The sequence below is a fragment of the Dipodomys spectabilis genome, unplaced genomic scaffold (assembly GCF_019054845.1).
Source record: "Dipodomys spectabilis isolate Male_0828 unplaced genomic scaffold, ASM1905484v1 ptg000193l, whole genome shotgun sequence".
NCBI lineage: Eukaryota > Metazoa > Chordata > Mammalia > Rodentia > Heteromyidae > Dipodomys > Dipodomys spectabilis.
Genome location: NW_024870870.1, coordinates 1,948,145 through 1,958,442, shown reverse-complemented (window position 1 = coordinate 1,958,442; position 10,298 = coordinate 1,948,145). Strand labels below are relative to the sequence as shown.

General features: G+C 40.2%; 1 pseudogene; it reads right to left on the bottom strand.

Moving 5' to 3' along the window:
- Positions 1-6,401: 6,401 nt before the first annotated feature.
- LOC122121669 lies at positions 6,402-9,898 on the bottom strand (annotated as a pseudogene).
- Between the last annotated feature and the right edge of the window lie 400 nt (positions 9,899-10,298).

The window sequence follows — 10,298 nt, the reverse complement described above, 5'->3', positions numbered from 1 at the left end:
AACAAACTGACTTAAGAATCCAATCAAGCCACAGGAAAACCATACACCACAAGCAGACCTGAGACTGCACCAAGAGACTGGTTATGGACACAGTGGAGATAAAGGATCTTCCCATCCCCTCTCCAAAAAATAACTCTTTTTGTACCTTTTTAAAAATTGTTTTCTATTAATCTTTCTTTTACTCTCATAATTTTTATTTTAGGTGTATGTGTGTGTGTGCTTTTTTTTGTATCTTCTGATCTTTTGGTACTTTTTTATTTTCTGTTTTTTACTCTTTCTTTCTTTTTTGAGTGACTTAATTGATATTCTGCTCATCCCCATATATATACCCATCATCAATTATTAGACCTTATACCCCATGGTATATACACTTAATCCAGAAATTTATTACTCAATTCATAAGCTCTTAGGCATAATTCTTTAGTAGCCATATTATATCTTTATACCTATATAATTTCCTGTTTGTCTGTTTGTTTTTTGCTGGGCATGGGGCACTCTGGGCCTGGGCACTGTCCCTCAGCTCTTCACCTCAAGACTAGTGCTCTACCACTTTGAGCCACAGCGCTACTTCCAGCCTTTTCTGCTTATGTGGTGCTGAGGAATCGAACCCAGAGCCTCATGCATGCAAGGCAAGCACTCTACCACTGAGCCACTTTCCCAGCCTTAATTTTTTAATAACTAATTTTAAGCACTTTTATTTTTTAGTTTTTCATGTCTCCTATCCCTCACCTCCTCTGATTCTATCCTTCTCTCAATACCATTTCTTTAAACTTACATAATTTTTAAGTGTTTCACTGTTTAAATTTAAAATTTTATTTCCATTTTTCTTCTTTTCTTTTAAATCACTCTCCTATCATTCTGTCTAATCTATTTCTCTCTCTCTGAGATAAGAACTTGGTTAAATTCACTCTCCTTTTACCTCTCCATAGCCCTCTAATCAGTGGTATTGCTCTGAGGAATTACTGTGAGTGTTGCCACAGTGCCTAGTCCAAGGCCTCTCACAAAGGCTCCTAACCCAACCTGGCTGAGCCTCTGTGTGAGTTAACATCATTGAACAACTGCGTTCCATGGTTTGTGAGACATTCGCTTCTGTGATCATATGCACATGAGGGCCCAAGAAGAGCGTTCCCTGGAAGGAATGTCCTAAAATGCAAAACGTCTACTAGGGCAATGGAAACCCATGGTTGGGCATGCTTAATTTTTTAACCTGTGCACTGAACTAACAGGAACACATTAAGACACACTAAGAAACCCTGATGTAAAGGATCAGAAGGGCTGAGGGGAAGGGAGCCGCATGCTCAGGAATATAAATGGAGCTTACAAGCCACTGCAGGCTCTGACTTTCTATGTTGAAGTTAAGATTAACAGGCAGCCCAAGTTTCTAAGAACTCATTGTCTAAGCTATATGCCTCTTTCAGAACTTCTTTCCCTCCTCTTGTGTTTTGAGAACAACAGTTAGTACTGTGTTTCTGTCTCCTAGGGGCAATTTTTCTCTTCACACAATGCTTAAAGTAGATAATAGGAAGCTGAAATTAAAGTTAACAAGTATGAAATAGCACACAGTGCTTGCCCTGAATTCCTGGACCTAAAAAGTTCCCAATACTGAGCACAAAGTAATCATGGGTGTATCCTAACAACCTCCACTGAATGGAAAAATTTGAACTATTTTCCCAAGGCAGGTATTGTCCAGTACAGTAGTTACCACCTATAACCCTTGTTATTAGGATGGTTGTGATCTACTAGAACAATGAACTTGAAACTGGGCCAAGATGAGACAACTTATTGTTGCTAGAAACGGGGGAAGACAACTAGGAGAATGTTTCTCTGGCACAGACATGGATATAATTACAACAAAGTTCTAAATTGTGGCTCATCAGCAAAGACTATCAAGTCATATCTCAATAAAGGTAATAACTAAACATAAAAATTAAAAAAACTATTTGGGTTTCAGTACTAACATCTTTTTAAAGGTGTGTGTGTGGTGTCTCAGATTTTTGTATGGGGCAGCATTGGTTCTTAAAAATCATCCTATTGGCACTATCTTTAGGTTTCCCATTCAAGTCTGGTGGCATTCTAGCTGTACCACTTGAATCACACAATTTCTTGACTTCTGCTGGTTAACGAGATAAACATGTAAGGTATATGTCAACCTTGGTTGGTTTCAAATTATGATCTTCAGATCTCACTCTCTGGAGTAGGTAAGGCTATAGGAGTGAGCCACTATGCTCACCCAGTATTTCCAGTAAGTTACTTAATCTTTCTGAATCTCAGCTTCTTCTTGTGTGGAAAGTGAACAGAATTATTTTGTGGATCTTAGAATCTGGTGGGAGTTATGACTGGGAATAGGAAGTATAAGTGTTCGGGATGTGCAGACAGAGCCTGACAATCTCATAAAACTACTGATGTTTATATTGAAATGAATTAAAGGAATTGGAAACGATGGAATTTTCTTTTTTTGTTTATCCATTTCTGGGCAGTGAGGGAGCCACAGAAATTCAAGGAGAACGAGGAAACAAATGCAGCAGTGATACTCTGTAGATATTATGTTGACAATCAACTATACCACTTGTGGGCAGGGAAAGGAGGGAAAAACAGAGAGAGAGCAAAGAAGTGATGAGATTATGGAACATGAAATGAACTCATTATCTAAATTACAAAATGGTGACCCGCATGTCCACTACATTAACAATAAAAATTTTTAAAAGTCCAGGTTGATGATTCTCTCCTCCAGTTTTAGTTAGAGGCCCTTGAGATACAGGCCCACCTATAGAGTTTTCAAAAGTCAATTGATATGATAATTAATATAGAGCCAAAATCTCTTAACAAATATTATAAAAAGTATTTCATTCATAGTACTTCTTTCTGTTTGAATGGAGATTCTATAGGTTATTGGCAGAGCTATGTTTTTTACTTTTTGTTTTCAATATTTGTCAACTGTTGAAATCCTTCTTGAAGCTTTGGGACAGAGGTCTGCTATATCTTGGCACCCTGCCCATAACTAAAATAGTAATCAACCTTTGAAATTAATTTACTTGTGTATGAGTTTGTTTTATTTTTTTATTCATTTATATATTTATTTGTTTATTTATTTATTTTTGTCGCTGGTGGTGAACTCTGGGCCTGGTCGCTGCCCTCAGCTCTTCAGCTCAAGACTAGTACTCTACCACTCAAGCCACAGTACCACTTCTGGCTTTTTCTGCTTGCCTGGTGAGGAGGAATCAAACCCAGGGCCTCATGCATGCAAGGTAATCTGTCTACCACTGATCTACCTTCTCAGCACCTATGAGGGGTATTTTTGTTCACGGGTCTATCAAGGAAATTTATTCAGCAAATGTATTCATTTACCACTAGACATTAATTATGAATTATCTGATAGTTAAAGGATAAATTGTTAGCATTTTTACTAGGAATTGTTTGTCTTCCCATGCTAAAAACATGGAGGAGGGTATTTTAAACTAAAACTACAAAAGAAATTTAAGATCTTTGTGCTAACAAATGTGTGCAGTTATTACATTAAACAGAAAATTCAAACTTCATGAATACAGAGATCAAACTTCTTATACTACTTATTTCAAAATGTAAATTAAAGGGAAAATCAGACAGGGGATAAAATTTATATTGTATGTTAATTTTTAAAGAGGAAAATAAGATCCTAGCTGGCAGATTAAAGGCAAAGCAATATCAGAGCCCTATCTGCTCAATAAGAAATAAGAAGCTTATTTGAAAAAAAAACTGCAAAGTGCACATCCGGCAAAGGCAAGCAGTCAGAGCCTACCACAAACACAGAAATACCATATATCTCAGAAAAAGGAAACAAGTTCAGACCAGTGCTCATCCTTATCCCTGATTTCAATAATACATATACACCCCCTACACACACACACACACACACACACACACAATGAATGTATGCAACAGCTCAACCTACTCACATAGACTCAACATGAATCAAAGAACTTCCTGTAATATTTGAAACTTTAAGTTTCAAGTCATGTAAATAATTGATAATAGATGCATAAATAATTATTTTCCGAATAGCGCTCTGCTATGAAAATGAGAATTCATGATGATTATAACTACTTAAAACATCTCTGAATCTCAAAAAAAATTAAACAACACACAATCGGAATTTTGGGACTGCATTTCTACCAGCTATTCTGCAAAGCCTTAATAAGAAGATACTTATGAGATTTTGTGTACCAAAAATTAAATACTAAATTCAATTAATACCTGAGTAAGTGAAGAGAAGATGATCAGAGAGACCTATGCTGCCTCCCGTTCTCAGCCAGCTGTACACTGTGGCATCTTTGCTGCTGCTGGACCTTAGTTGTCTTCTCCAGTGCAGTGGCCACACTGGGGTTGGATTGGGCATGGTAGGGAGATGAGTGTAGGCCACATGGGAGGCCACACTGGGGTTGGGGTTTGGTGCAGTGTGGAGGGGAGAGGAGGCCTTGGCAGAAGCTGGTAAAGCGAGGAAAAAGGCAGGAAGCCAGAGGCTCAGAAAGCAGCGTGCCCAAAGGCTGCCTGATTGTGGAGAGTGTCTGTGAGGAGGGGTTGTTGGGGCGGATCCCATGGGGCCTGGTGGCCTGGTGAGAAGAGGAAGGAGTCTCAAGTACTGCAAAGGAGGACAATGAAAATTAAGATCACAGTGGCTGAACAATTTCAACAACAAAGGTGGGGACATGGAGGTAAACTCTGGGGATGGAGAGGACGGCAGCACTGGGCCAGTGGCGTTCAATCCTTTCTGGACATACCTGGAAGTGTGTGAGGACTGGCTCCACCACAGCTTTGGCCTCACTCGACTTGAACGGGCACCCGGAATGGTCACCTCAGCCTCAGCCTGCCCCAGAGAGCCAGACTGGCATAGATGCTGAAGACCAGGCAGTGGCTGGGAGGCTATGCGCAACAGGGTGGAGGAAGCATGGCTGGTGGGTGCAGCTCCAGCCCAGCCAGGTCCAGGGCCACCGGGAAGTTCGGACTGTAGATCTAGAACAGGCAGTGTGCTCCAGACCAGTGGGACTTCCAGGGACTTGCGTGGTGGCCAACACGTGCATGTTGGGAACTTCATAAGCATGGCCCAGGCATCTCCACGGAAAGGTGCATTCATTTCTGTGCCTCTCCTGTCTTCTGGACTCTCGCTGTCCTCCTGCTTCCTGCTGATGTACCAGGACACAGACCCCTCCAAAGGCCAGCAGAGAGCCGTTGCCAATGTAAATGCAGGAGGGTCATTTATTATGGCTCGAGCTGGACTCACAAATCTTCCCTGACACAGCAGGTCAGAAATTGTGAGTCCTAATCTCTTGTTCAGCATGGTTTTTTTATTGTGTATGAAGCAGGTGGAAGGATCATTACAACACTGATTTTGTGATAGGTCGGTGGTTCGGAGTAAATCTAGTCTTAAGTTTATTGGTTGGGGAATGATCATTTCCAGTAAGGGCAGGGACTTTCTAGCTTAGCAGTTACAGGATAGGTTAAATCATACATAGCAAGCATATTATAAGTTGGGGTAGGTGGGGCCAATCACAGGAATGCTGAGGGCGCTATTCCTGGATTATTTCCCGACCTACACTGCTTCCTGATAGAGTTGGGAGATAATCGGTCAGGGCAGTCTGAGATTCCTGGACAGATCAGGGCTGTCTGATTTCTTAGTTATTTTTACTGTTACATTTTCTTAGAACATGAACTGACACTCTTTTTCCAGTAGCAGATATTTTCCTTAGAGTTTCTGAAATCACTGCCAACTTATTTGTCCTCTCACTGACACGTCCAACTACAGGAGTCAACTTCTCCACGCTGATGACAGGCCATCTCAGAGGTATTCACAGGGCTGTTTCCTCTCTCCATCTCAGGCCTTTCTACTGAAAGAACATCCTTACTAAAAACTTTTTAGTTGTTTCTAGTGAGGAAGAAAAGTAAGGCCTAGTTGCAGCCATGGAACCAAGAATTGAGGACCATGGCTAGAGCAAAAAGCCCTGAGAAAAGATGGATTCAATTTTGTCAAAGACATAAGTCTCTATGGGAACTCTCATTCTAACTGATTTTCTTCCCAGTAATATATTCACAGAATATGTAGACTATGTAATGAATGAACAATGACATATGCATAATATTTGCGAATATGGAGGGAATTAAGAAAAAACTGCAATGGCCAGAAGTAACTAGTTCCTTGAAAGAGAGCTGGTAGGTTCTTTGTTTGGCCTCTAAGCCTTTTAGCACAGTATTTTGTATTGCATTCAAACATATGAAGTTCTTAAAATGTAAAATCAGGACAAATAGTTAAAAATAAGGAAATTTTCCTAATAAAGTATCACAAACTGCATCTTTCAATTCAGAAGTACTTAACTTGAAATTTTTCTCACGTTAAATTGCCTTTTGTTCTAAGAGTTGATATTCGAAAATTCCTAAAGAGAATTTTTTTTTCTTTTCTTCCTTTTTAAGGAACCATAGTGAGGTCCATCTGTTTCTGCTGTGAGCTCTTTCTTCCACTTACTGCCCAGTTGCTGTCAATACTCATCCCCATATGAGACAAGCACCTCACATCCTGCCTTGATGATATGACAGGTTTGGTAGAAGATCTACCTGTCGTACTGAAAGGCCCTCGGATTCTGATTCTCAGCTTACCTGCCACAGTTCATATACCTAAAGTTGAAGCAGGCACAGGAAGGAAACATAAGAGGGTAAGTTTCTGCTCCCTTTGGATCTACTCCTAATACTCATCCACTCTAGAACTCTAAGTGCACTGTTTTCAAAGCCCAGTTCCAGACTTCTCTTAATCCTTATTTGTCAAAAATAGATTGATTTCCAGATTCTCTAAATTGAGTTAAAGTTTATGTCATAGATTTGGTTGGGGACATGTACTCTGTTTCTAGATTAGCACACATCATTTGACATTTGGCCCAAGTAATTTTCCTTAGATTGGACTCACTCATGCACCTGTCGCCACTATGTTCCCATAGAAATTCAGAGAACCCTTTGTCTTATAAAGACAATAGAGGGAAATTTGTTTATTCATGATGTCATTTCATGCTAAGACAATGGTTCCCCATGGCACAGGGCTGCAGGACATATCACAGACCCACTGCTTTCTGAACCTCACCACTGCTCCAACTCTACTTCTACATGTTTGAGTGTGCCCTAATAGACTAAACTTCTTTCTTGTAGGTTGTTAGGGCACTATGTAATTTGCAAAAACTAGGAAGAAAAATTATAGTTAAATACTCCTACAATGAAATTGTCATTTCTGTCTCCACATGTGTTTCGCAATTACTCAGGGAATATGATTTATTCAACTACTGAGGGTAATTCTTTGACTCGTATACAGTATGTGCTTTATAGATGCAGGATCTATGAATGAAGTTAGGCCTTTGCTTTTTCTTCTGATGTCTTAATTTTGTCTCTCATGGAAATCTTTATTTTGATACAGTACACATATATATGCATACATACATGCATACATACATACATACATAGCAGAGCTAATGATTGAACTCAGTAACTAAACTTAACTCTTGCAATACAATACTCTACCACTTGAACCACTAGCCCTTTTTGTGTTGTTTATTTTTGAGGTATTTTTTGTCTGTCCAGGGGCTTAAACTCTGTGCCTGAATGTCCTTCAGCTCTTCAACTCAAGGCAAGCGCTCTACCACTTGAGCCACAGGGCCGCTTTTGATTTTCTGGTGGATTATTGGAGATAAGAGTTTCACAGCCTTTCTTCCATGGGCTGGATTTGAACCATGATACTCATATCTGAGCTTTCTGAGTAGCTACTTCCAGGTTTGAGCCACCAATGCGCAGTTTATTTTTGAGGTATTATTTCCCCTGCTGTCCTGGGTTGCCATCCTGCTTGTGCTGGCCTGGGTTACCATCCTGCTTGTGCTTGCCTGGGTTGCTGGAGATACTTCACTTTATCCAGCCATTGTACTTCCACTGTAGCTGGGATAACAAATGTGCACCAACGTGCTCAGCCATTGGAAGTAATTGGGGTCTTATAATCTTTTATGCTAGGTCTGGCATCAGACTGAGATCTCATCATCTCTATCTCAAAACTCCAAATTAAAGGTTGAGCTATGGAACCCAGCTATACTATTCATATTTTTATTTCTTTTCCCTCAAATATTCATAATTTTGAAAGCACCAAGTACAGCAAAAGAAAAATGGAGATATGGGAATCCATTGAGAAAGGTGTGATGATCACAGTGCAAATCTTGTGAGGAGAATATCTTCTTAGGAACCATGAAAATGACTGCTGGACTCACTCCAGATGGCCGGGGATTTATCTTTTGCATCTACACATAGCGGTTTCTCCTTTTTGTGATCTGAGTTTCAGAAAGACAAGCTAAAGGCTTTTGAGTAATAATCGGCAAAATCACATTACTTGAGTCCAGTGATGCTCTTTGAGCCTGCATGGATTCAGCAGTTGTGAACACATAGGATGCCATCTACACATCTGAGGGGATTTATCATAGTCCTAAATGAGGCTCCTTAAGCATGGATGCCCTTTGCCTCTAACACACTCTGTTTATATGCACTATACTTTGATCCTAAATCAGAATGTCCATGTTTATGCAGATTCCACAAACACATACAACTATTTTGTCCATGTCCTAGCAATGTTTCATTGGAGGCACAGGGGGACACATGGAGTTAGAGAAAGTGGGGAAAGGGAGGGCATTTCTTACCATCCAGGAGTACCTATTGTCTGCATCTTCATCTTCTATGATCTAGCCCTCATAGGGGCTAAAGTGCAAACCCAATGGCAGATCAGATTCCTCATTCCATACTCTAAGCCCAGCCTCAGGAATACTGTACTGACGAATTCTCAGCCCAGTGGGCAGACTGAGGACTGAATGGTCATAATGCCCCTTGTCCACCACATTGTCTCTTACAAATATAGGTGGCCCATGAACAGTGTAGCTGTTGATGAAGAAGTTCTGACACTGCTCACAATCTCAGGCAAGAGCAGCAAAAATTAGTAAAGAAATATGTACATTCAGGGGCTTGGAAGGTGGCTCAGTAGTAGAGCGCATGCCTTGCATGCCAGAGGCCCTACGTTCGATTCCTCAGCACCACATAAGAAAAAGAAAAAAAGCTGGAAGTGGCGCTGTGGCTCAAGTGGTAGAGCGCTAGCCTTGAGCTGAAGAGCTGAGGGACAGTGCCCAGGCCCAGAGTTCAGGCCCCATGACCAGACCTCCAAAAAATAAAGAAATATGTACATTCTCAGATTTAACAATCATGAGAAAGAGCACAGAATGCATATCATTGTCACTTAGTTCTTCATGTGAAGTTACTAGAGTAAACTAGTAATTGGGGGCCAAATGACCTGATGAATTATTATAAAAGCACATTTGCCTTCTGTTTGACCAAGCACAGAGGGTTACTTACACAGGTAATCATCATCCTGGGGTTTACGGATATCTCCATAAGCATAACTCTTTCTTTCCTGTAGGCTGTATATGCTCATTTTTACCTCCTTTTTCCTACGTCCATGTTAAAAATCAATGGTTAGTTAAGTTGGGGATCAACAATGTTTGTCCCTATTTCTTCAGAAAAGTAAAATCTCTTACTACCAAATTATCATCTATTCTTCTCACATACTCTGGTCCCCCATTAACCTTTGACTCAGAGATACAAAGACTTCACTTTAACATTAACTACAGGTTTCTAATTCAATTTTAAGTTTTGACCATTCCCATTTTCAGGTTTAATTTCTACTTCATTAAATTTCTTATAAAGTGGTCATTGATGAATTTATTCATTCAGAATATTTGTTGAGGGTATGTTAAGTATTGAGCAAAGACCTGGACATACAGGATTGAAAATGTGTGGTCACAGATTTATTAGACACTTTGCATGTATCTATTATTTTTTCCTTTTACTTATCGTTTTCAGACAACATGCAGGCTGTACATATTTTTCTTGCCAGTCCTGGGGCTTGAACTCATGGCCTGGGCACTCTCCCTGTGCTTCTTTTGCTCAAGGCTAGCACTCAACAACTTGAGCCACATTGCCACCTCTGGCCTTTTCTGTTCATGTGGTTCTAAGGAATAGAACCAAGGGCTTCATTCATACAAGACACATACGCTACAACAAGCCACATTCCCAGTGCAGTCTGTGCATCTTTATCCATGTTCTTCAGATTAACATTCAGAAGTTCAGGGAGATTGTAAAATGTGTCATGGCGTAAGTGCCTCCATGTGGATAATAACCCAAGTGTGTAACTTCATTGTCCAATTCTTATGTGCTGCTCATTGGAAACCTAGTTACTAGTTCCACAGCTTAGTTCAGCCTATGTTTGA